Source organism: Gavialis gangeticus, unplaced genomic scaffold, assembly GCF_001723915.1.
Source record: "Gavialis gangeticus isolate Ggan-Ray unplaced genomic scaffold, GavGan_comp1, whole genome shotgun sequence".
Lineage (NCBI taxonomy): Eukaryota > Metazoa > Chordata > Crocodylia > Gavialidae > Gavialis > Gavialis gangeticus.
Genome location: NW_017729031.1, coordinates 97,851,832 through 97,877,946, shown reverse-complemented (window position 1 = coordinate 97,877,946; position 26,115 = coordinate 97,851,832).

Genomic DNA, 26,115 nt, shown 5'->3' with positions numbered 1-26,115 from the left:
AGATGGGGGAGATGCTCTGTGCTCACTGATAAACAGTGACCAGATAGAATAAAGCCATAATGAGTGAATAGGCATTTTTGGCTAATAGCAAGTAAATACGAAAGAAATTCTACTCTTAAGGAAGTGACAGTGGCTTTTTTAAAAATTCTATGCCTGCTCAGATCTGTAAAAACGCAGTCAGTGCAAAATCCCAAGACACCAAGGGCTAAATTGTATTTCACCTTATGCACCTAACTGGCATGCATACGGCCATATAGCAGCAGTTCTTGGCAGCTAAGCACAGTTTGAGTTTCTATGTCATCCTGTGGGATTCTACTTTGCCCTAAAATCTCTTAGCACTGGCCCACTACTTCTTGTATTCAGTATCCAAAATGGAAAAACAGCACTGGGAGAGTTTCTGTTCCAGTGAGAGCAGCATCCCGCTCAATGAGCTGCATTTCCTCTGGCTTTTTCTCTTCCTCCTGGTCCTTTTAGGCCAGTTTCAAGAGAAGGGCTGGGTAATGCTTAACCCATGGACTGGAAATCAGAGCACTTTGCTCAGAAACAAGAGATACAGGTTTAAACCTGCTCTTTGGTGAAGAAGGGCCTTGAATTAGAGTTTCCTGCTCCCTTCTTGTTCTCCCACTAGGCTACAAGGTGAAGGGTTTTCCTGCTGTTATGTTTAATACTCACTTGCTGTGGTTTTTTGGAATTAAAATTTCAGTATTTTTAGCCTTATACCGAAACCTGCTGTCATCTAGCTACATACATATGGGCTGTGCGAAGCTTCGGTCCCTGATTCGACTCAGTGGAGATTTGGCCTGATTTGGTTTCCAAATCTCCAAATCTGAATCAAATCAGGATACCCTTTAATCTCTCTGAATTGAATCGGAACTCTCCAAATCAATTCAGAGAGATTTGGAAAGATTCAGTGATTTGGACATAGACACAGCTTTAAATGTTTTTTCTACATACCTCAAGGGAGCAGGCATGGCTTGTGAATGCTTCAGTGGTGGGGTGGATGGAGCACCCCACAGGAGTGCAGGGGACTCCTCTGCATGCTCAGCAGCAGACCAAGAAGTGGACCAGAAGCACTTCTGGTCTACTTCTGGGTCCGCCAGGGAGTGCACTGGCCGTGTCCCCCCGCATCCCCCTGGCTCAGAGACTGGTGTCTCCTGGGTCCCCCCACAACTGATCGCCGAGCTGCAGGGGGCATGTGGGGGTCTCCCCCCAGCATGCTCCCTGGTAAACCCAGAAGTAGACCGGAAGTATTTCTGGTACACTTTTGGGTTTGCCACCAAGCATGCGGGGGGGGGGACGCCCTGCACTCCTGTGGGATGCTCCATCTGCCTTAGCATCGCAGCATTCATGAGCCATGCCTGGTACCTTGAAGTATACAGAAAAAACATTTAAAGCTGGGTCTATGTCTGGATCGCTGATTCTCTGAATCAGCTTCAGATCTTCAGATTCAGATATGGCCAAATCGAATCAGGACGGTGATCCAAATCAACAAACTGAATCACTGTCCCTGATTTGGGCCGAGTCCAAATCAAATATGACCCATTTTACACATCCCTTATACATACCATTTGGATGCATAAAGGGAAATAGAATTTATTACCCCACTTCTTCCCCCCCAGATCCATAGTAATGACCACTTGCATTATATTTGTATCTCTGTGAACTACGTAAGACTAATGTATGCACCCCAGGGCATCAAAAGGAAATATCTCCTAAGTGCAGTGTTTTAGGTATGAGTGTCCCATTTCATCTATAACTGAGGTCAGGCCAGTGTGGACAATCTTACAGGTACCTGGAACACTGAACAGTTGCAAAAGCATTAAAAAACATCACCACAGTCCCATCATTAATCAGACGTGTGGGGTGTGTATGCATATCTGTTGGATTTACTTTTTCTTTTCTGAGTCCAGTGTAGAAAGGTGAATTTTGCAATCAGAAAGGAGGCCACAGTGCTAATCTAAGAATGCAACCAGTGTCCCATATTATGTAGTTATACAGTTTAACTGCTTCATTACTGATGTGATTTCAAGAACTGTTAAGATCTTATAATCATAAAGGGAAAAATGGAACATGCTTTCTCTTCTACCATGTAACATCATAAACTATATTTGACTGGCACTACATAAACCAAGAGAAACAAGGTGATCCACTCTATTCAGGATTAAGTTGGGTCACTGCTGCAGATTTCCTGAACCATGGGATAAGTTTCTCACAGAGTGGAGGATGAATAAGCTTGCAGCATCAGTGCTAAAGGCAACAGGAAATCTTCTGTGGATATAGTAGCTGGAAAATCAGCCTCAGGCAATTTTGTGGCTCACCTTGAACTGTCATCCTTCTCTATATTGATATTACAAAACAACAGAGTTTGACGCTGACCAATTTGAAGGTGACAAGCCCTAAAGCACATGCAAAGGGCATCAGTGTACTGTGTGCACATAACATGACAGGGAGGGTGAATACTGTACACCAAATACCTCTAGGCAATGCCTTTGATTTGCATATGCATGACTTGTGGTAGGACAAAAATCCTTAATATGCAGGCCAAAGCCTTAAAGACTGTTGATTTCAATAGACTTCACTTGGCACTGGCTCACATCTTAAATTTTTATTTGTCCCACAGGGGATTTCTACTACTGCAGAGTGAATCTCTGAATTAAAAATTTGCTGTGGCCCTAATGAGACTGGCAAGCTCCAGGATTTATTATAATACTGAAGAGAAATCTCAGTGAGCATGTCTGCATGAAATGTTTACTGTGGAGTAGACTGATTATCTCCACCCTGGGCATGTTGACATGAGACACTTAACTTCACATTAGCACAATTTACTGTGAAGTAAGCATGTGCTTCTACAAAATCTGCAAAATCTGCTACTGGTCAGCTGTTTGCCAGTGGTGGGAGGTTGCTCCCTGCCCCTGGGAGCTGCCTCCTGCCAGGGCAGGCTCTACCACAGGAGCCCAGGTAGGGACTATGTCCACCTGCCCCCGTAGCAGGGAGCTCCAAGCTCTCTGCTCCAGGATCATGATCAGAGAGTGAGGGCTGGGAGGCCATTATCTCCCAGGGCTGGCTCCACAAGATAAGGGTCTCCCAGCCCAAGCCCCATGGTCACAGAGCCAGTGCTGAGAGGTCCCTGCTGGCAGGGGCAGGGGAGCCTATTCCCCACCCAGTTTTGTAAGCGCAGAACTGGGTGGGAAGCAAGCTTCTCAGCCTCTACCTGGCATGCAGGTTGGGTGCTGGGAACTATCGTGGTCAGGGACAGGTCCCAGCTCCATGCATCAATCAGTTGATCAAGGCACAGAGCTTGGAAAGAGCTGCAGAGGTGGGGTAGGCCCAAGCCCCCTGCCCCTTTTTGCTGGTGGGGAAGCTAGCAGTGAGCTAGCTGCTAGCTTCCTCACCAGTGGATTGGGGCAGGGGGATGGGACCTGCCTCTCTTCTGCAGCTCTTTCCAATTCCCCTGCCCCTGATTAGGGAGCCAGGGCCAGGAGCTCCCTGCTGCTGGGGTAGGGGGACATTGTCCCTGCCCCAGGAGCAGGCAGCCCCCTGGGTCTAGAAGACAGCTGTCTCCTGGCCCCTGCTCCCTGCCAGACCCTGGGCTAGCACTGAAGGGAAGCCTGGAGCTCCCCCCTTGTGGTGCCAGAGCCCCATTGTAGGACTGCGGAAAACTTCATGTAAAAAGCAGCAAATCTTGTCCCTAATATCTGCACGTGTAGACACCTGCCCAAAAATGCTCATTCTGGATTAGTTTACACCAAAGTAAATCTAGGCTGGAGTAAATGTATATGTAGATGTGTCCAGTAACCATCTTGTGTCTACATGTGCTGGCCTATTAGGCTGGAGTGAAATAAACTCAACAGCAGGATAGTACTTGTAAATACAGGGTACCTATAAATGTGCTTGGGGGTGGGAGAAGGCATTTTAATTACAGCAGTTCCCAGACAGCTGCTTTAATTAAAACACTGCAGCATCATGTATATTAAGCCCCCACACATTTAAAAATGGCCACAGGATGCTATAACTAAAGTTTATTCAACAACCTTTAGTTAAAATGCTCCAGCCGGCATTTTTAAAGCGATGGAGGATTATACATGTGCTGCTCCAACAATGTTAAAGCGTTCTAATTAGAACATGGAGCAGACTCAATTAGTTCTAATTAGGATGCATTGGAGCATGTGTATAAGCACCTACAAGTGCTATCCTGCTGTGGAGTTTTTTTACTTCACAGCAACGCACATTTAGACAGATGCTGACCCGACTGGTTGGGTCACGAGAGTGCTTCATTGCAGGGGTTGCCTGCCAGCCCTTCCACAACATGTTGAGACCCTGCTAGCTAAGCTGCTCCAACCTAGCTCAACATACTGCAGTCCTAGGCACATGTTCAAACAGTATGCCTGGGAGATGCATCCAGTGAGATATAAGCCCCCTGTCCCTTGAGTGTGTTTTTCAGAGTGCTTTACTGTTTGCATATGTTACTCCTCCCAGTTCTCCAGGATATGAATGCTGTGATTATCCTCACCATCTGTAACAATAACATAGTGACAAGCCTACATGGCATACAGCCTACAAGGGACAAGGGGTTACCCATAGTAGTGGATCTCCCTTCCTTTTCAACTTCTGAGCATCACAAAAGCTTTGTCACAAAGAGGCAGTGATAGTTTGGCTTCTGGCAAATGGAGAGTGAATGTAAAGACTGTCAACATGGACTCATGAATCTATCTCAGGTAGCTGGCAGGACTGAAGTCATAAATCCCTTGCTTTTCAGCACCACACCACATGATACTTAGGAGCAATTGCCAATTAGACTGGTTAAGTAGGAGCCAGTCTCTCTGGGCCTGTGGTGTCTATTTTCATGGAAGGTACTGAGGCACAACAATGATGGGTGACCTTATAAAGGTCCAGCTGATTAGATAGCTTCTTTCCAGAACATTAGGAAGTGAAATTGGAAACAGTGAGTTGAAGATACCAAAGACTTGCACTGATTTTCAGTAAGAAAAAAGAATAGTTCCACACTATAAGGCTGAATGGGTGAAAAATCTTCCCAGATGCACAAAATCTGACAATAATTATAATACTGGTCATCCTCCTCTGATATATAAGGGAAGGGAACATGACAGAGATGGCAGAGTTCCACAAACAATATCATCCAGGTATTTAAACTATCTGCTAAGACTGTATAAGCCAGGGATATCTGCTCCATCTCTTTCTGCTTGATTTCATTCATAAATATTAGGAATCACCTAGTTCTATCCCCTGGTTTTGTGGGTAGGAAGAGGTTGGAGGACTGAGGAGAGATCTCTGGAGTAGGTGAGGATGGAATGAAAGCAGCAGGAGGGACATCACCCAATATCTTTTCTATGGTTATAACATGACTTGCAAATTATGCGCAAGGCTCAATATTCAGAATTCTAGGACTGATGCACAATTTACTGAAATCATCGAAAAACTGCCTTTGACTTCAGTGGACTCTGAATTAGGCTTTACCTGAGTCTTTATTGTGCTAATCATTTCTGGTCATTTTGATGTCTGGGGAGATCACAAACAATACAAACTTCCTGCATGGTTGTTGCATAGAAAGGTCAACATTTCTTCAAAAGTAAGGCCTCATCTCTTGAATAATTTCATATATATTTGGCCATTCATTTCATGAAAGGCATAGAATCTTAAATGATAACTTATCTATTTGCATAGCATAAAACCTACCTTGGAAAAAGTAAGTTGCACTTTCAGTAGCAGAATTCAACAGTCTTTGTGTAATTTTTCTAATTGTGTGCCACAGGGCTACAAATTAATGTCATTTTACTAGAAAAATCATGGTTACTTAATCTCTTTTGCTAGTTCAATAGCATGTTGTTGGGGGCGGGAGGTGAGGGGGGAGGACACACATTCAGCAGTAGTCTTGTCCCTTGCATGTCTTCCTTAGATTCCCTGAATTCATTTGTTCTGACGCATTGCCAAAAGTCTTACAGTACTCATACCAATAGTTTTATGCCAATCCCAGCCCACTTGTCAGAACAGATCTATGCTGCTCTCTGGTGTGAAGTATTAATTAAGTTTATATTATGTGTAGTTTTAAAATCTGCTAGCAACGACATTTCTTAAATACTTCAAAGACAGCTTGTAAATCAAGGAGTGGAGAGAACTGTTGAATATAAACCATCACATCTGATTCTTAGCTGATCTAAATTGAGTTAGTGCTCATGAAGGGAAAGATGTTATGATACCTTTCAGCTGCCATTCATTCAGAGTTGGAGGCTGAAGTTGGGTGGATGGTGCTTTCAGTTGACTTTTCCGATAGGGTTTGGCTCACACCCCAAGTTGATTTATTATCTCTATTTCTGTATCACCATCTGTCTATACCATGGTCAGACATTATACCACTCTGTCATACTCCTTCATATTTCAAAGTGTTTTCACTTGATACAGATGCCATCACTTAAAACTTTGCAGACCCTAACTGAGCACAATATGTGGTTCTTAAGTGGCATTTCATGATTTCTCCAACTTTGTGCATCTTTTAGTTAAGCTTTCTTTACCTCTTTTTATAGTGCATAATCCCAGAGTTAGTTGGCTTAAATATTGTATTGTTTTTCTAACTGATACTAATACTCTCCAGTTTTGAAGTGAGCTGTTCTGGTTTATTACTGAAGTTAGACGCACACAAACCAAATGATTGAGTGATTTAAAAACCCTAGAAATCACAAGATCTAAGTCTATCTATACCATTGCGACAGATTTTCAAGAGATCCCACCCTCCAGTAGCTTCTGAATTTTCTCAAGAGAAGCTGCTGAGTGGTGAGCAATTTTGGAAAATCTATATCTGTCTCCCATGCTCCCATGCCTTGGTTTCTCCATCTGTTAAATGCAGTTCACAATACCCATCTGTGAGACCCAAGTTGAGGTCATTTGCAATGCATGTGGCAAGTAACAATTATGATAGCAGCATTACTACATAATAATTCTTACTGAGTATGAAGGAGACTATAAACGAAACACATTTTCCAGTACCTTGATATTGTAAGCTACTTCTGTGCTGCCACAAGATCTGGAACTTAACAAAGAGATTCCAAACACACGTTGAAAGCCATGCCCATTTCAGTTAAAAGAATTGTATATATCTGTGAAATGACCTTTCCAGGCTACTGAGTGTAAAATGTTGAGGTCATCTGTGAAACAAATAGTTGCAATCCAGGGAGATTGGAATGTTTTAAATGTGCCTCCAAGAGCCAAATGACCTTTACTGTTTTTCACTAAATTTAAAATGCTCTCCTGAGTCCTGATAATACAGTTAGAGAGAGAGACTGATTTGGGGGAGGTCAGAACATTTACATTTAGGCTTAAGGCTCCCTTTGGAAGATTTCATTTGTACAGCACAGATGCTATTGCACTGGAAAACAAGGCCGCATTTCAGGGAAAGGACTCAAGCACATGCTTAACTTTGAGTATGGGATCAGCTATATGTCTATGCTACAGTTCTCTGCCCAACGAACTAGCTAGCCTGATGACTGGAGGCATAAACCATAATAATAGGGGAGCTCTGCATGAACTATCCACTTGAGTTTACTGAGGTTGTTGGGTGGCTTCTTTAATCTTTCCTGGGCTCTATACTTCTACTGAGACACTGTTAACCATATCAGATCCAGCTTGTTTACAGCTAGCCTTGGATGTGTTGATGTGAGTTGCCATCACAGCAGCAACTGAAGCACAGACATACCTTTAACAAAAACCCTCACCTCAATGGGATTTATGTCTGAGATTAAGGTGCGTGCTAATGTGCAGGCCTGACCAAGCATGCGTTCCAGAATTAGGGCTCAAAGCGTAGGTCCAGTCCTTTGTCGTGTTGACTGCTATGAAGCCAGCCTCTCCCAGCTATGGCAGCTCTTCAGATGGGTGGATGATCTGGTTCAGATGGGAGAAGAAGCTTGAATGAAACCATTTACTGAAAGGAAGTTACATAAAAACCAGAGTAAGTAATTTCCCACTACACTCAGATTTGGGCCAAAACTGATGTTTGAAGACCTGGGGTGCCACCAGAGGTATAACTGGGCACTTGAGTGTTCAGTGGCAGCTCTGTATTTTCCCCACCTTCTCAGGTTAGCATCCAGAGCTAGTGCCTCAGTGCCCCACTCCCACCCCTCCAACACACCCCTTCCTTTGTTATGCTACTGGATAGTGCCTACTCTTCAGGTAGTAACTATCACATGGGAATATAGTTTAGCTGATCCTTTAGGGTTCATCTTAACTATATGTTTATAGTCCCCCCTACCCCCATTCACTGGGAAATTATTATGTAATGATGCTACTATTATACTATAAGCATATGAAATCTTGAATGGCTTAAATCTAGAACAAATCTCTGGAGGATTACCTAGCACTGATGTCCAGGCTTACCAGACATAGTAGAAGATGCTTGGGTAGATTCTTCTTCATGGCCACACTCCATTCACAGATGCAGAATAGCCTGCTGCAAGGTCACTCAGCCTCCCCTTTGTTGAGGGATATAAATTTTCTCTCCTTGGCCCTTTAAATTGTTGTGAGGTGTTCCAAAGGTTTTTGCTATCAGTGGAAGTATCTAGCCTTTATTTTTCATATCCTTGCTTTTGTTGGTTTATTTGCTGCAGTTCCCAAACAACTCATTTGAATTTCATAGATCTTGTGGCAATGGGAAAGACTGAATGTCAGATATATATTAAAAATCTCTGCTGGAACAGGTGTAGTTTTGGAAATGTAGTCAGGGGCAGAGGGAAGATGTGCTGTTGGCAGTGATGTCTTGGGAAGCACGTAGCCCATTGGTCCCTTGGCAACTACATCAACAGTGCAATTACATTTCCTTTAAAGTGACAACAATGCCTTGGCTCTGTCTCCGGCACTGTGTGAATAGACATGATCAACTTGAGCGTGCAGGCGTGGTTGTATGGAGCTTTCAGCACAAGTGACGTGAATGTCACTTCTAAAAGAACCCAAAGCAAGCCAAAAAAGAGGGAGGCAGGAGGGAGGGACACATTTGCATTAATTGCTGTAATTTCATTAAAGAATATTTGAATAATTATTAGGTTTCTTTTCATTGGGATGCAGATTTAATGCCTGTGTGTTTTTTTTTAATGTTAAAATGAAGTATAATTGTAATGTTTTCTAGATCTTGGCATCATTAGACAAGAGAGAATGGGAGGGGGAGATTAAACAAAAAGCTCTAGCACATGCTTGGGGGCTGCAGTGCCAGTGAGTGTATTAGTTTCAAGCCTAGGAATGCCACTCAAATGGCACTAATGCAAGCTGGAACACAGATTCTTAGCTCCTGGAAACCGCTCAACTATGCCGGGATCCAGGGAGATGCACCATTAGCCATCTGAGAATCTGGACTTTCTGCTCACCTACTGACAAAGTGGGAAGCTTCCTAGTATGCTCCCCCTCACCCTGCCTTTTGCTGAGAGTCCAGATGCTTTTCTGGAGAGGGAAGGTGCTGGTTTCTGTAATAATTATGTATCCAGGCCCAAGATTGCAGCATTGCCCAAAGGATAACTTGCACCATTCTAACTGAGGGTGGTGTTACATTTAAACCATCATAAAAGCACTTAACACAGGAGCATTCACCTGTTAAAGAGTGGTAACCCATGCTATGTACCCCTCTAAACATTTTAAAGTCATACCATTTTAGGCAACGGTTATTTTTGTTCTGTTTTACCCAGGTTGTTCCAGGGTATCATTAGACTACTCTAGGGAAATAAAATATTCTATTTTCATTCCTCCTGCATCCCAGGATACACCACTCCCAGCCCTTTCCACTCTTGTGCTCTGCAGGCAAACTTTCCATCCTCCTGAACTCTATTACCCAGGGTGGTGATGTTGGCCTTAAGCCAATGCCCTCTACCACGCCCAGGACGTATGACTTTACTATGGGCACCACTCTCAGCACCCAGGTGCAGCACCCCTATGCAAACAGCAGCAGCAATCCTACTTCCTACCTCAGTGAAGAGAACTCTGTTGTGGCATGGCATGGCATGCATGCAGCGAGTTCACTGAGTCTCAGCTCTGGCGTGGTGCGACATGCATGAAGCAAGCTCGCTTGGTCTTAGCAGTACCTCAGCGTAGCGTGCAGAGAACCCACTAGGCGCCAGCTCTGTCCCTGTGTGGCATGCAGCAAGCCTTCTTGGTCTCAGCTTTGCCTTGGTGTGAGTACTAATTCAACTCCCCCAAACCCAATTCCAATTCAGTGAAACATGTGTAAGAGTTTGGTCATTATTCTTTTTTCACTCCTTTCTCTCTATTTCTCCTCTGTCTCCATTCACTTCAAAGAGGTCCCTCCCTGCCCCCCAAGAATTTTCCCCTCCCACCTGAGGCTCTGGCTGGCTCCTGCTGGCTATAGAGACAGAAGCCATATAGTGGTTTCTCTGCCTCCAAGCTACATGCCACCCTCCCCACTCCTCTCCCACCCCAGAGGAGGGATAGAGTCCTGGCACCTGTCCATGTCCCTGGTCACCAACCCCCTTAGTGGCAAGTTACAGTTGTTCAGGTCTGAGACAGGATTAATCCTTAACCTGTGACTGCTCTGAAACTGTTATAACTTGATGGTGGCATAACATTCCACGGATTTAAAATATTTTAAGGTAACTTGTAACAGCACCCTCACTGGTGCAAAAGGCTGTGAGAGTGCTCTTATGTCACGTCACATACAGCTTATTCCACTTCGGATTACAGGGTTTAGATTTAAGCTAAGCCTCAATAAGCTACTCTAAAATCAGTTTAAAAATCACACTGTTAGTTATACCGGAGCAACTCGGTGTGCGGTATAGGCCAGAGACCTAGCTATTAATTCCAATACAAGTGATATAGTGTTATCGTTAGGAGGACTTAGTTACTGCAGCAGAGATGCTATATAAAGTATACAGATACGGTGAAAGAGAGAGAGAGATGGATACAGAGGCAGCAATGTTTTATTCTTTGTTTAACACAAATGGCAGGGGGGAGTCGAGGGAACACTAAAGATGATTTGAAAGTAATGCCTGAGTTACGGGCTTCTGAACTCTCTCAGAAAGCAACTAAAGAAAATCATTGGTTTATTTTCCTCTGGTGTGCTTTTAAATGCATGTATCAGGCTTTATGGGGTACTAATTGATGCTAGTTGGGCGTGTTTACACATGCTTTTATGCATGTCTAAACTTAATGTGCAGTTGCTTAATGTGCATTTAGGGCAATTTAGGTGCGCATCTACACATGCATGTGGTAATGCACATTAACGTGGGTGTGCAGGACAACTTGGGACTAAAGTTAGTCCCATGTCAATGGACACATACTGCATTAATATGCATTAGCACATTTGCATGTTTGCTAATGTAATTTAGCTAGCTATCTGCACCTAAATTTGATACCTGCTTTATGCAGATATCAAATTTAGGCCCATAAAGCTTAAAATTTTCATTTTTAAGGCACATTAAGGGTATGTACATATAGATACGCACCTCTAATGTACCTTAAATTGGGTTAAAGTGCCTTAAATTGGCACGTGTAATCATGCCCGTTATTTCTGAAATAGCATGGAGGATATATGCCTTTCAGCTTTAGTCTGCCACAACTTAACAGCTTTGGAGGATGTTTCTTGTCCTTTTGCTCCCTATTTTTCATCTCCAAACTTTGAATTGTTTTTTCTTCCTTGAACTCTCTCTCTGATTCACTACTCTCCTCCTTCCATTTCTACCCAGGTCCAAGGGTCAGTGTCCTAGACTGGGACTCAGGAGACCAGGATTCTGTTCCTATCTTTGCTATTGCTCTGCTTTATGAACTTGGCAAAGTTGTTTCAACTTCATGCCCATTTTCCCTTAGTTTTTATCTAGATTGTATGGTTCTCAAAAAAGGACTTTCATTTGCTGGATCTGTACAGAGTCTAGCACAGCGGAGCTGCCATCTCAGCTAAGGTATTATTTTTAATATTAATAATTCATGTTCTTCTGACAGTTTTTATCACTTCTATGGCTAATTGCAGTTAATGGTAATAAAAGCAGCTACCTTCTTGCTAAAACTGGCAGAGTGCTGATATCTTTTCTACTCTATCCTATTGCCCCTGAAACTAATGTGTCAATATTTTTTATTATACCTTTCATCACCCTATATTATCTCTGAATTAGCCCATAAAAAGTAGCTACTGCCTGAACACAAATTTATACTCCATACATAATGAGAATTTTGACACTTGTGAGAATTAGAGTTTTAATACCTTCAGACTGCCTGGTTATTACACACATACACTCCCTGTCTTTCACTATATCTTTGGGGAAACAGTAGTGAGGTCAACCAGTTTACTTCAAGGATTCCATACAATTACATTCCTATTGTGCAAGTACAATGTTCACAAATAGCAAGCAAGATATAGCACACTATTTTCTACAAGTGACTACTAAAATGTGATTGGATCAGAACTAAGGGACTGTAATTTATAATGTCAATAGCTAAAAAAATACTTTTTTTTATGAATTCTGAAGAGGTGGGATTGTGTGTGTGTGTGTAAATAATAGATAAATTAATTAATTTGCATACATTTACTATCCTTTTTTTGGGACAATTCATCACTCCATATCAGGGCCATCTGCTGGCAGAAGTGGATTAGAATGCTGCTTGGTGCTCTGGCGTTCTTAAATTTGGAAAGATGGCACATGATGCTAAGACCTCTTATTTAGAGGTATAGTGGCACTCAATAAAATAAGTACCTATACAAAAATGGTTATTCAATGAAAGGTACTCAAGAACTTGTAGCATAAATCCTTGAATTTGTAGGACTAATAATACTTGTTGTACATTAAGTGGGTTTCCTTTGTGCAGCTCTTTAACACTGAATGCCTATCATGAAATGCTTAGCAGCAAAATCCCTAATAAGCTTTGCAAAATCTCTTATCTTTATTTCAGAGTTAGGCAAACCCTGCCTTGGGAAGGCAGAGAGAGAAGCAGTTAGTGTTATGAGGTATTGAAGTAGAAAAAGTTCACCTGGAAGGGTTTTCTAGTGTTCTTTGAAGATAGTTGGACTCTGAATTGGTCTGATATCCTTTGAAATTTCATTCTACAGTTAGGTCCTATTAAATGAGAATACTTTGTTCCCAACTTCTATATACTATGTTTTAAGCTTTGTGATCTGTATTATCTCAGAGAAGCATGACCCTTTTGGACATTTCAGAGATGAAGATTGTTCTTGAATGTAACTAAAACCTCATTCATTAATGGAGAGGCTCCCAATGCCTTCAGTGGATACTGGATCAGGCTTCTTGTCTATTGTCCCACTGAACCAAAAGACACCCTGAATAGAATGACAGTCAGTATGTACTACCACAGTTGGCATGTCTACATGACTAACTGCTAACTGCACCATATTATTAGGCTACTGTGCAGTAGTATCACTAAAAGGCGTGTGCTGGTGCTACTGCTCAGTAATGTTGCTTACTGTGCATTGATTTAGTACCTGATTATACAAGTACTAAACTTAATGCACAGTAACTATGGCACATTAATGAACGTGTAGATGTGCCCAGTATGTCTTGTAAGTTAGGCAGATAGGAACCAAGTGGTTAAAAAGACAACTCAGGGCTTTTGTGTGATTTTTATTTAACCTTTGAGGGAGAGCTCAAATCTTTTTCTCCCTCCTTGAGCAGAGAAGCTCCTAAATCTGTGGTTCTACTTTGCAGAGATCTAGATTATGACGAGGCCATGTTGTGGGCCTGGCCTCTTGCTACATCCTTAATGACACAAAACTATCTAAAGCCATTCGAGTCAATGGAATTCTTGCTATTGATTTGCATGGATTTTCAGATATGGTTCTAAGAACATAAATGCTCTGGGAGTATGCTGATGTTCTGTATCCTGGGAAGTGCGATGAATTCCCAGTGATCCCACACATAGGACCTATTTACTTAGATTTTGCATGGTATCATTGGGCTGGGTCCTAAGGAAATCAAAAATACAGAGCCCACCATTATTCCATGAGAGAGTTTTCTGGTCCCGATTCTCCTAATACTTTGTTTTCTTCCTACTGTTAATTGTGGTGAACAGCAAAGCCAGATGGCAATGGGAAATTATAAACAGAAAGAACTGTCAGAAGCAGTGTAATCTGGAGAATATCCATAGAATCCTTCACAACAGGATAACCACCTGGAACAAACAGTCAAACAGCACTGTGGGAACAAGGTGAACAGAATGCTTCAAAGGGTGTGTTGTTTGAAAGAAAGATGCTCAGCCCTCAAAAAAAATCCACTAAGCAGATGCAATGTTTGTGGAAATATTAGGAATAAAACTGAGGGCAAGAACCAATGAACACACGTACTATAGCTCAGTCTAGGGCCAGTCCAGCACTTGTTAAAACTTGGTAATAAGACTCCAGCTGAATTTAGCAGGTGATTAGGGTTGCCTCCATACCTGGCTGGTCTTGGTAAGCACAGGTCACAATTTAACCTGGTAAAACAGAAGAGGAAACAAAAACCAGACTTAGTCACACAAAACAGGCAGTGTTTCAGTGTTCAAGTTAAAAGGCGAAGGAACAAGTTAGTGTGAAACAGACCTTTTGCAGACACTGTTGCTGTTAGGTACACTTGTGCAAAGTACTGAATTCAGTGGAATTATTGCTGCTTCATAACAATGTTGTGTAGGAGCAAACTTTTCCATTAATATATTTGATCTCTAGATGCAATGCGAACCTGATTTTTAACCTTGAATTTTCTATCGTGTCAGACTTTCTAACAGTTTGTATAATCTGAAGCTCAGAGCAGATAACTCAGGATAAAATTTTCAACTAGTAAAAACTGAAATTATAATTATAACACTTCCTTTCTTTCGTTTCTGGAACTCAAACCCATTTAAGAAGGTGAAGGATAATGAACATTCTTACCTGATAGGCTACAAAACTGATGAATGAGGAAATCGAAACATGGCTTATCTAATGAAACAATTTGTGTTAAAATTCAGATCTCTTGACTTCAAAATACCTAGAATAGTCTGGTGATTAGGGCATTTTCCCAGGAATTAGGAGATGCGGCTTCTAGGCTTTCTTTACCATATCTTTCACTTTTTAGGAAAGTGTTCTACTAGCCAGGCTGTAGGTTGGGTAGGGGTCACAGTAACCTTCAGCCTTCTTGGTGAAGCTCTGATACTGGATGGAAATGAATGTAACTTTCATGGGTCCAAAAGAGAAAGCCAAGAAAAAAACCTGATGGTAGCTCTGTAACTCCTCTGGGGAAAAAAGGATGGATGTAGCCTCTGGTTCTTACCCCTGTTCCCGAAAGCTGTGTATGGATTTTTACATTAGCCATTGGTTATTACCACCCCCCATGCCCAGAAATAACCCTTGCTGCTAGCTGAGGCCAGACCCTGGGATTATTGCCTCTTAGGGGTGTAGGCAGAGTAGATTTGCACTTTATTGACCAACTAAGTCAGAGATCAGAGCATAAGTTTCTGTGAGTCCAAGCTTACTTAATTATATGCTGTGAAAGGACATTCCCAGAGACTGTCATAACCACTGTACTCTTGGGCCATGTTCCTTCTTGCTCACGGTGCTTTTGGCTCCATGACTCTTGGCTGCACTGTGGGTTATCTTTAGCAGACAACTGGGCAGGGGGGAGGAAGACGGAAGGGGAGGCTAAGTCCCTGCTCTAGTAGTTAGGATATTGTTCTTGGAAGTGGGGGAGAGATGTATGACTCCTTCCAGATAACCCTAGGATCCAGGTACTCACTTTTCTAGCCAAGTGCTGCTACTGCCATTCAGTGCCTCTGGCTTTTGATTTAAGCAACTAAGTCTAGATGGGGTTTTCAGACTGCAAGCACTGGTTTCACTTAAACAACTAACACAGCATTTCCAGGAGATGTCTAATTGCTGTCCTGGTCCAGGAGAGAGATGGGATCCCAGGCACATACTGTTCTTTTTCACATTTTCTACTGATTAGTTTAGCCTTCCCTCATTTACCCTATTATGTGTTAGGAATCCCAGTCCTTGGTCCTGAAGTTACAGCAATTGCAGAATTAGAAACACGTGTACCTACTTGGTTTTTGTAGTGTCCTTGACTGGAGCTATACACCTAACTTTTTGGGGCTTGAATATTCAGCATCCCCATGCCTAAGTTCTTTTTTTGGCTGTATGCCCAGATGACGACATTGGAAGTGAGGTGTCTCCAACTTAATCCCTTTTGAGTATCTAAGTGTCTTTCCCCTTGTGTAAAGTGTTTGCTATTATTGATCATAGGTCTTTGCTTTACACATCAACTCATCTAACCTCTCCTAAGAGAAGTATGTTCAGTATTCTTTATTAAAAATGCTTATTATGGTAAGCAGGAGCCTGTACTGTGTTTCTGCAAGGGGGGATTCTCATTCTAAATGCATGCAGATAATTTGCAAGTTGAGGTATTTCAGTATTCACGTCTCCTGTGAACCATTTGGTTTACAGTCTTCAGATTGCTATCTTGTGGTGAATCATTCTGTTTATTGCTCTCAAATTGCTATCTAGTAGACAATCTTTCTGTTTCTAATCTTCAGTTGGTTACCTAGTGGCTTTGTTCCCCATGCTTAATTGTGCAGTTTGGAAAGATGTTTGAAGAGAGGGATAAGAATGTTAATAAAATGCGCCTGGTTTGTTTAGTTTTGTGATGGTAACCTTTTTATGGGAAAGGCTTTTCCCTGTTCCCAATGTTTGCAAAGCTTGAATAGTGTGAATTCCAGAGATGACAATCAAGAGAGAATTTAGGATTTTGAAAAGTGGGGTTGCAGTGAGGATTAAGGTCCCTGGCCTCTGGGGTTGGCTGCACACTCATCTCTGGAAGAGGAGCTAGGCAGCCCAGCTTCAGCTTAATTAAGCCCTCAGCTCCCACAGACAGCAGGACTAAGTGCAGATGGTCAAAAGGCCTGAAACTGAATTGATTCAGTCTTTGCAGGTTAGTTTAAACTACAGAGATTAAGTTGAAATGTAAGTGAACAGACCTTTGATTCAGGAAATTCAGGCACATGCCTTCAGTGGCTCAGGCCAGAAGCTGGTGTGGGGGGGCTAGAGCACAGCTCTCTGGCATGTAGCCACATGGGCTGTGTGTTTGCTTCCTCTTCCTGCTGCTCCCAAGGTCTCTGGGACTTGTAGTCAAAAATCATGGCAGCAGGACTCTGCAGGGTTGCTCATCATTTCCTCTTTCTGCTTCTAGGTGCCTCTGAGATTTGTAGTCCACAGTTGCAGCCAGCATTGAGTTTGAGTGGGGAAGAGGTGTTCAACCATCCCCCCACCTGGCCCCAGACCCCAACAAGAGTTGGCGGGTGTCCCCTCCCCTGTAGACTGGGCTGCATCCCCAGTGTGGCTTGCCCTCCCCACCTTGTCAGCCAGGGAGCAGAGGGGCGGGGCCAGCCCTGCTCTCTGGAAAAGACAGCACAGCCCAGCCCAGGGATATTGGGGGACTGTGATTTAACATGAACCAGGAAGAAGGCTGGGACAGAAGTTTCATAAATCAGTTTCACCCAAATCAGTTAAGTCTGATACTACAGTCAACCAGTTTTATCTTAAACCAGTTTCAGCCACTTTGAAACTGTTTAAGTGCACTGACCTTCTGCTCTGTTACAGGTTTAAGTTAGTTTCTGATCACTTAAACTGCTTTATGTGTAACTTCTGTCCCTAGCCCAGGAGTGGAGGAGGAGCCAATAGGGAGGTGCGACTATAACATGGCACCCCCCTCCCAATGGTCTGCTTCTAATGACAGTTCAGGCTCTGACTCTGGGGTGAAAAGGGTGAAGACATGGTGGACTTTGTGATTGCAGAAAGTATGCCAGAGTTTGTTATTTTAATCCATCCTTCTCTGAGATCTGTACTGAAGAGCCTGCAAAAATTTGAGGACAAATAGGGACCTATTAAGGGGATCTACTGAGGGACAAATAGGTAGCCTGTAAGAATTTGAGGACAAATTGGGAATGAATTTAACAGGTGCATGGACATTTCAATAAGCTTTGAACTCTGAAACATCCATTCAATCCACAGGAAATATTAAGAAGAAGAAAGAAAGCTAGCATAATGCGTTTGTTTATAATGCAGACTGTTAACATTGATAAGGCATAATCATTCTCTCACATGAACTAGTATAAAACCAGTACAACTCCATTAATACCAAGGGACTTCTCACATTTATTCCAGTTTGAGCAAGAGCAGGACTAAGTCTTGCTGTTTATCTCACTTCTAAAGGTTCTTATTCTTTTTATATTTGACTTAAATTTCTTCTCCTCAATTTGTATTCCTCAAAGATCGCAGGCAGATGTAATGTTCATGCCAGTGCTGTTCTAACAAATTCCAGGTTCGTAGCCAACATGACGAAAGGCCGTTCTTTTGTCACAGAACAGATGTAATATAGGTTGCTTCATTCTCCCTGATAATTTATGTAGCCATGGTGTAATGATTGTGGCAGTTGTAGTGTGAACACCTACCCCTAAGAACAAAGCCAAGTTCAACTCATCTGTCAGAAAGTTTACCCTGGGATTTTCAAAATGGCATAAGGAAAGTAGGATTGGCAACCCATTCATCTGGCTTCTTTGAAAATCCCTGCCCAAATGATCATTAAATGGTATAATTTTTTCTGCCTGCTGACTTTAGCCATGTAGAGCTAATGGTTCAGTGAACCCCATATACTATCCATTTTGGGCAAGAAGTCAGTCATCAATTCAGTGTCTATTTGTGTCCTGTGTAGTAGCTACTCATGGTGCTATGCACTGAAATACCACAGCTATTAATTATCTATAAGTTGAAAGCAGTAACAGAATCCAGACACAGCACCTTTGGCTCCAGAAGCATAGCTTTGCTATCCAGTTAGCTAGCAAAGCTTGAAAAACAGATGGGGAAAGAGCTTGAAATGTAAATTTAGCAATACATGGAGGAATAAAAGCCTATAAGCACCTCCTAGCTCAGCCAGAGAGTCTAGTTTAATTAATTTAAAAAAAATTCTACATTGAATACACTGGATTCTACCTAGATTGTTTACTTGGAGCTTTTTTGAAGATAACACATGCTTGGAAGTGTTAGACAGACAATAGGCACATTTGTTTTGCTCAACCACCATACATCCCAGCTCATACAAAGCACGTACTTCAAGGAATAGTCAGGCCAGTGTGAAGAGCAATGCCCAGCTCTAACAGTAATGTTGTCACATCATTTGAAAGGTTTGACTATTGTGTAGCACCAACAATACACTGCTATGATGATGGTATTAGTGCCAGCCGCAGATGGCCAACAATGAGGAGTCAAAAGTCCTGAATCCAAAATCATGAGATTAAAAAAAAGAAAGGAGGAAACAGTTTGAACTTTTTGCCCTTTGAGCTATAAGCATGTCCACAGGTCATGTTCTCAAGCTTTTTCTCCTTAACAAGGCCTCTTTTTCTTTAAAAAAAGCTGAGGTTTCCCTTATTGTTAACTGCAAGAATTAGGGGCGTGTTGGTGGTGAAATCTCACTCTGTTCCATGTGATAGAGAAGGTAACATTTTATGACCATCTAGCATGTCAACTTAATGAGAGTTTGCTCAAGTGTTCAGATATCTGGGATGATTTCCTGAAAACTACTGATATTTTGCAAGCAAAAGAAAATAAGTCACCGTGCATACCAAAGGCAATGAACTTAATATCCATTTAATGCTCTCATTTCTCTCTCTCCCTCTCTGTGTCATCGTGCTCCTTTTTATGTCAGGCCTGATTATTTTCACTGCAGCATTGCTAAAGGAAAAGGAAATTTATCTCTTGTAGGACACATGGGGCAAGGAGCTCCCATATGTCAGTTAAAATGTGAATTATCAGACATAGACTTACTTGCATGTTCATTGTAGAATAGAGCTACTCACTTGTTTTTTTCCTCTGTCATATAGCTATTAGACCTAGCTTTGTAGCACAGAATGAGGTTCAAGACTTAGATGCAGCTATGAAAAAGGTCAATTCAAGCTTGGGATCTGGGTAGGTAATGTTCAATAGAGGCAGTCGAGTCTAGTATCACTGTGCAAGACATTAGAAGGATCCTATTTAGAATACTGCACACACTTCTGGTCACTAGTGTTCAATAATGACTAACTTACACTGAGAGGTACTTTTGTAGCATCTGATGAAGTAAGCCTCCTGTTTAGAAAAGCTTGTTATATATCGCTGATTCAGTTAGTCTACAAGGTATAAGACTACCCTGCCTTTTACCTTACTTAAACTGAAATGGGTACAAAGGAGGTTTTTTTCAGATGGATTAGGGAAGGGATACCTTTTCTTAGGGATGAAGATTAAAGTAGGTTGCTGTGTTTGGATAAGCAAAACAACACTGGGAGAACTTACATTTACCTTTTACAACTACATTTGTGGGGTTAATGTTAAAATGGGACAGGAGCTCTTTTGGCTGAACAAACCCACTAGCACAAGTGAGTGGCAACAAGCTGGCTCTGAACAAACAGATTAGAAATTTAGAAGAAGGTATCTGTAGGAGGAGCTAAGTTTTTTAGAATGGCAGGTTTCAAATAGAGTCCCACAGAGAGCTGCTCTGAGTGTTCAATGTTCAATACGTTTATTAATTGATTTGGATAACAGCGTAGGGAGCTTCCTGAGTGAGAGACGGGCTGAAGTTGAATGTGAATAAATACAAAGTTCCTGCACGTAGGGGAGAATAATCAAAAGCAAAAATAGAGAACAGGTGATACTGGCTAGATGACAGCACTTCTGAGGAAGTCCTTGGTGTTCTGGTGGATCACAGACTCAATGTGAGTCTGCAATCTGATGCAGCTGCAAAACTATTAAGAAAGAAAAAAGGGTGACTGAGGTTTTAAACTACACCAATCAGAGTATTAAGTGTAAGACATGGGAGATGAGAGCCCCACCCCACTCAGCGCTATTTAGACTTCATTTAGAGAACTCTGTGCAGTTGTGGGCTCTGCATTTTAAAAAGGACATTGAGAAATAAGGGACAAAGGCAGGCAACAAAAATGATAAAGGATTTGGAAGACATGCCATACAAGGAGAGGTTGAGAAAACTAAGTATATTCAGCTTGAAGAAAAGGCACTTAATTAAGGTGGGGATAATAATAGTGGTCTTCAAATATCTGAAGGGCTACCATCAAAAACAAAGAGAACTTTCCCCATCAATGCATTGTATAGGATGCCTAGCAATCCCTTGACATTGCAGCAAAGTAGGTTTAGATTGGATAGCAGGAAAAAAAATGTTCTTCAGTGTTAGAATAGTGAGGCAGTGGAACAGGCTGTCTGTATAGCAGTCCTCAACTTCCAGCCCAGAGGCCATATCATCTGGCCTGTGGGTCTCCCCATGGGTCCAAAAAGTTGCTGGCAGGGAAGCAGTGGCAACATTAATTGCTGTTCTCCTGCCTTCAAATTTCCAAACCTGAAGGAGCCCTACAGTTTGGATGACATGGCCCTGCTGTCTAGATGATGTTGGCATCCAGGGATTAGGCCAGCAGGCCTGGTCAGATGTGTCACATCTTGTTGGATCTGGTGTGCCAGGTTGGGCTGGTGCCTGGCCAGCTTTGGTATATGGGGCATATGGCCAGAACTGGTGCATGGGGGTCAGGCCAGGCCACTGAATCACACCCGCAGCCCAACCACTTCACAAAAGGTTGAGGACCAGTGACCTAGAGAAGATGTGGAAGTTCCCTCACTGGAGGGCTTCAAGAAGAGGTTGGGATGACTTAGATGTAGGTATGCCTGGCATGTCCTGTGAAGAGCAACAGTTGTGAAGACCAACAGCTGGAACCCCACCCCCTGTTTTTTCCCCACAACTCTCAGAGATCAAAAGATGAGCTCTGGAGTCCAGAGCAGGTGAAAATTAGAGAAAACCATGCTCAGCAACCAGAGACCTAAGCATGCTCTACAACTGACTGAGGACTTTATTACAGTTTACTTTTGAACTATCTTAAAGGCAGTTAAACTGGGAGCATTTACCAATTAAAGGATGTTATCCCATGCTAAATGCCCTCTAAACATTTTAGTCATGTCACTCCAGGTGAGAGTTATATTTGATCTGCTTTGCCTAGCTTGCTCCAGGGTATTGTTAGTCTACTCCAGAGAGATGAAAGGTTAAAATTTCATTTCTCCTGCATCCCAAGACTCACCATTAGGCCTGTGTGAATAGGGAAGTATTAGATTCAGATTTGGATTCAGGAGATTCAGAGGACAGTGATTGAATTCAGAGATTTGGATCACTGTCCTGAATTGATCCAGCTTAATCGGCTTCAGAAGTCTCAGTGCTGATTCGGACGGATTCGGAGATTTGGCCATAGACTATCATGGGGAATCACTGAAATACCTATAACTTTGTCATTTTTTTGCCAATTCAAATAAAAATTACAGGAATGGAAGCCCCTTCTAAGAGCATGAAGCTTGCTAAGCTTCAAGGAGATAGGTGCAGGACTTTCTGGGAAACTGCACCCCAAACTGCTGAAAGTTAAACTCATGTCATGTATGTGTATTAAGGTGCAGCAGAGTGAAAACCACAGGCATGGTAGTCCCTGCTGAGGCCATGAAGCCTGCCAGGTTTCAAGGAGATAGGTGCAGGGGTTTCTCAGAAACTGCACCTCAGGCTGCTGACAAGCAAAACTCGTTACATGTATGAAACTATGTGTGTGTTAAGGCACACCCTCAGTGACACTGGGGCCTCTACATGACATGGTAGTGTGCCCCAATGAGGACTTCTCCCCCCCAAGCCTCATCCCAGTCCACCACTTTAAATAACAACAGGTAATCACGTAGTAAGCAGCATAGTAGCACTAGGAGCAGCTCAGGAAGCCAAACTGTCACAGACTAGAGCCTTTTTTTCCTTTCTTGCAGGAGCTTTTTCTCCAGCAGCTGCCAGAGAACTCTCCCTGCCAGCCCCAGCCCTGGGACTTAGATATGCCCAGGGCCCTGCCTCCTTCCAGTCCACTGACCAAGGACAGGTGCTAGGGGTGTTGGTCTAAGGACGTGGCACTGGCAGACAAGGTTACTTGGGTCAATCTGGTATCTTTTAGTAGAACAATTGCATAGTTACAGAAATATATCTTAGCAAGCTTTCAGGTTGAAAAAACCTTCATCAGGCTGAGGAAGCACTTGCAGTTGTTGTTGTGTGTGCGCTGTTCCTGGATGGCAGGAATAGTAAAGAAGCCAGAGGCTGCCGAACAAAGCAGGCAAGAAAGCCAGTCAGTGAAAGTGGAAATGAAAGTGTCAGGGGATGAGAGAGACAGGCGGGGGTAGAGGGGATGGGGGATTGTAGCAGCACAGGTAAAAGTACAGAGGTACCTGAAGAGTCAGATGTCTGGCAGGTTTGTAACAGCCAGAACCAGAGGCGTTAATAAGCAATAAATATGTGCTTCTTGGAGGCATTTGCTATTTTGCCTAAACAGGTAATATTAGTTAATATAAAGCTTGTAAGTTTGTAAACTGCAAATGTAACTTGTCTGTCATAAGTTTAACCAAAATGATAACTGTTCATGGAACTGCCTGGGCCCCATAGGCAAAGCTGTGGTGTAAGATTAGGAGACCTAACATTTTTTTGCTCAGGGTTCAGCCTTGATGATAAAACTGCATCTAACTGCCTGGCACACCCAACACACTCCAAACTATAATAAATTTGCCTTCACTTCACTCCCAACTTTGCCTCCTCGATTTGAAACTGAATCAAACAGCCCAGTTGGCCTGTGATAAAATTGATGGGCTCACAATGCCCAGCTGGCCTGTGACACAGGTTGCAGTGTGTCATAAATCCAATATTTATACTGAGTCCATGAGTTTCTGTACTTAGGAGGCTGATGAAGTGAAGTTCATAGGCCCGGCTGTGAAAAGTGGTTTGTAACTTCAAACAAGCACCAAACCTTACTAACCTCATCACCAGAAGCCAACTTCCTACAACTCATACACAAAACCTTCCAACAATCTCCAGTACCCCCACAAACTGCACACCAGAATCTATCAAAGACAAGAATATCCAACTACCACCACATTTCTCACAAAAAAACCAACCCTGTCTCCAGTCTCTCAGGCCTGATCCTGAAAGGGAGTTTACAAACCGTTTTTCACAGTTAGGCTTATGAACTTCACTTCATCAGCTTCCTAGGTACAGAAACACATGGACTCAATGTAGACATTGGATTTATGATACACTGCAACCTGCTAACTCCCCAAGTACCTCTCCACTTTTACCTGCGCTGATACATCCCCCTTCCCCCCTACCTCAGCCTGTCCCTCGCCCCCTGATGCCTCCATTTCCACTTTCACTGACTGGCTGTCTTGCCTGCATTGCATGCTAGCCTCTGGCTTCTTTACTATTCCTTCCATCCAGGAACACCACACACACAGACCAACTGCAGGCACTTTCTCAGCCTCACAAAGGGTTTTTCAACTCAAAAACTGACTTCCCAGGCAGCTAAGCTGAGCTCACCTGGAGCCTCGCAACTCTACTGCAACCAGCAAACCTCAGGCCTGTCAAACACGTGACAGGTCTGGGCTTTCCCCAGCAGGGACTGTGTGCGTGCATGTGGTAGCTGGAGGTTATGGTGCCTCCTGCTCACCTTTCACCAGGGGGATCCTCAGTCCTGGTATTTCCTCGGTCTGCTGTGCCACCAGCAGTCCCATTAGGCCTCCCTGGCCATGGCAGAGAGCAGTTTTAGTGGTCATGCCCAGGACCTGGGGTCTCCTCCTTCACCATAGCCCCAGCCCATACCGCCAAGTTCATCCTAGCATGGAAGCTTGGCAGGGACGTTCTTCCCCTGCTGGCTGGTGATTCAGTGAATACTGCCTCCACCTCAGAGAGCAGGGCATTAACTGGTTTGAAAAAACAAAATGGAAATAGGTGTGGACAGAGTGAGGAGGGTGACACACACTCTGTCTGCAGGTGGAGCTTGGGGAACCCCAGCAGTGGGAGGAAGCTCCCACCTTGAGGAACACCAGGTACTCCACCAAACCAGGATCCAAAGAAGTGCGGTGGGGTGTCACAATATCCCCAGAAATGCTGAACACCCTCTTGCTTGGAACACTGGTTGGTGGGCAGGACAGGTGTTCCTGGGCAACTGTGGCCAGATCCTGCCACATCTCACTGCGGGTTGCCCAATAGGCAAAGGGATCGCAGTCCAATGGCTCCACATCCTCGGTGAGATAGGTAGCCACCGAAGCCTTGGTGCTACCAGCCCGGGGCTGGGGTCTGCTGCGTCTGGACCCCAACATTGAAGCCATGCCCTTGGCCCATATTGGCAGTCGCTGGTGAGGAGAAGACTTGCTGGTGCTGGGAGTGCTGGCATGAGAAAGTGGATCCCTGTCTTCCATGTGCCCTTGCCTCTGCCCTTCTGCCTCCAGGTTGACCAACATCTGTGTTCAGTGATCAAGGGTTTTGGTGCTGCCAGTGCACAAGGTCCCCTTCACCCTCGGGTCAAAGATTCCCACCAGCATGTGGATGGTACTGGACTGCAACAGATCCAGCCATTTCCTGTTGCCCTCTTTCAGTGCCTGCATGTCTGGTGACAGAGTCCTACCCCAGCCAGAAATATTGATCCCCTGGAACTTCTCCATTTGGTTCTCAAGTTCCCTCACTATGGGAATCACCTGGCTGAGGAGGGCATCACCAGTGCTGAGGATCTCAGTGGGCTTGAGGAAAGGCTTGAGGACCACCAAGATCTGGGAGATGGCATCCCACTCAGCTCTGTTAAGGGGACCACTGATCCCAATCTCCCCAAACAAGGCCATCTCATGGATGGTCTTCTGTTAATCTACCAGCCTTTCCAGCATCAGGTATGTGGAGTTCCACTGAGCCTCTACATCCTGCCTGATTTTATTCTGTGGGATGCTCAACTCTGCCTGTTTCTCCTGCAGCATCTTGTCTGCCTTGATGCAGCGGTGGAAGTAGCCCACCACCTTCCTGCATTTGGAAATGAGCTGGTGGTAGTGACAGTGCCATCACTGGCAGCCCTGCACCCCCTCCAAGGTGTCCCTGACTATGAGGTGCAGCTTGTGTGCCACACATGTTGGCATCACAGACAGCTTTAACCATATTGGCCCCAATGTTGGTGACCACAAACCCACAGTTGAGCTTGTCCTTCCCAATGAGGCACCCCTGCACCATGCGGTTCATGACCACAATAATCTCCCTTTCTATGTGGGACTCATCCATCAACTCGGCTTGAAGGAGAGCCCACTGACAGCCTGCC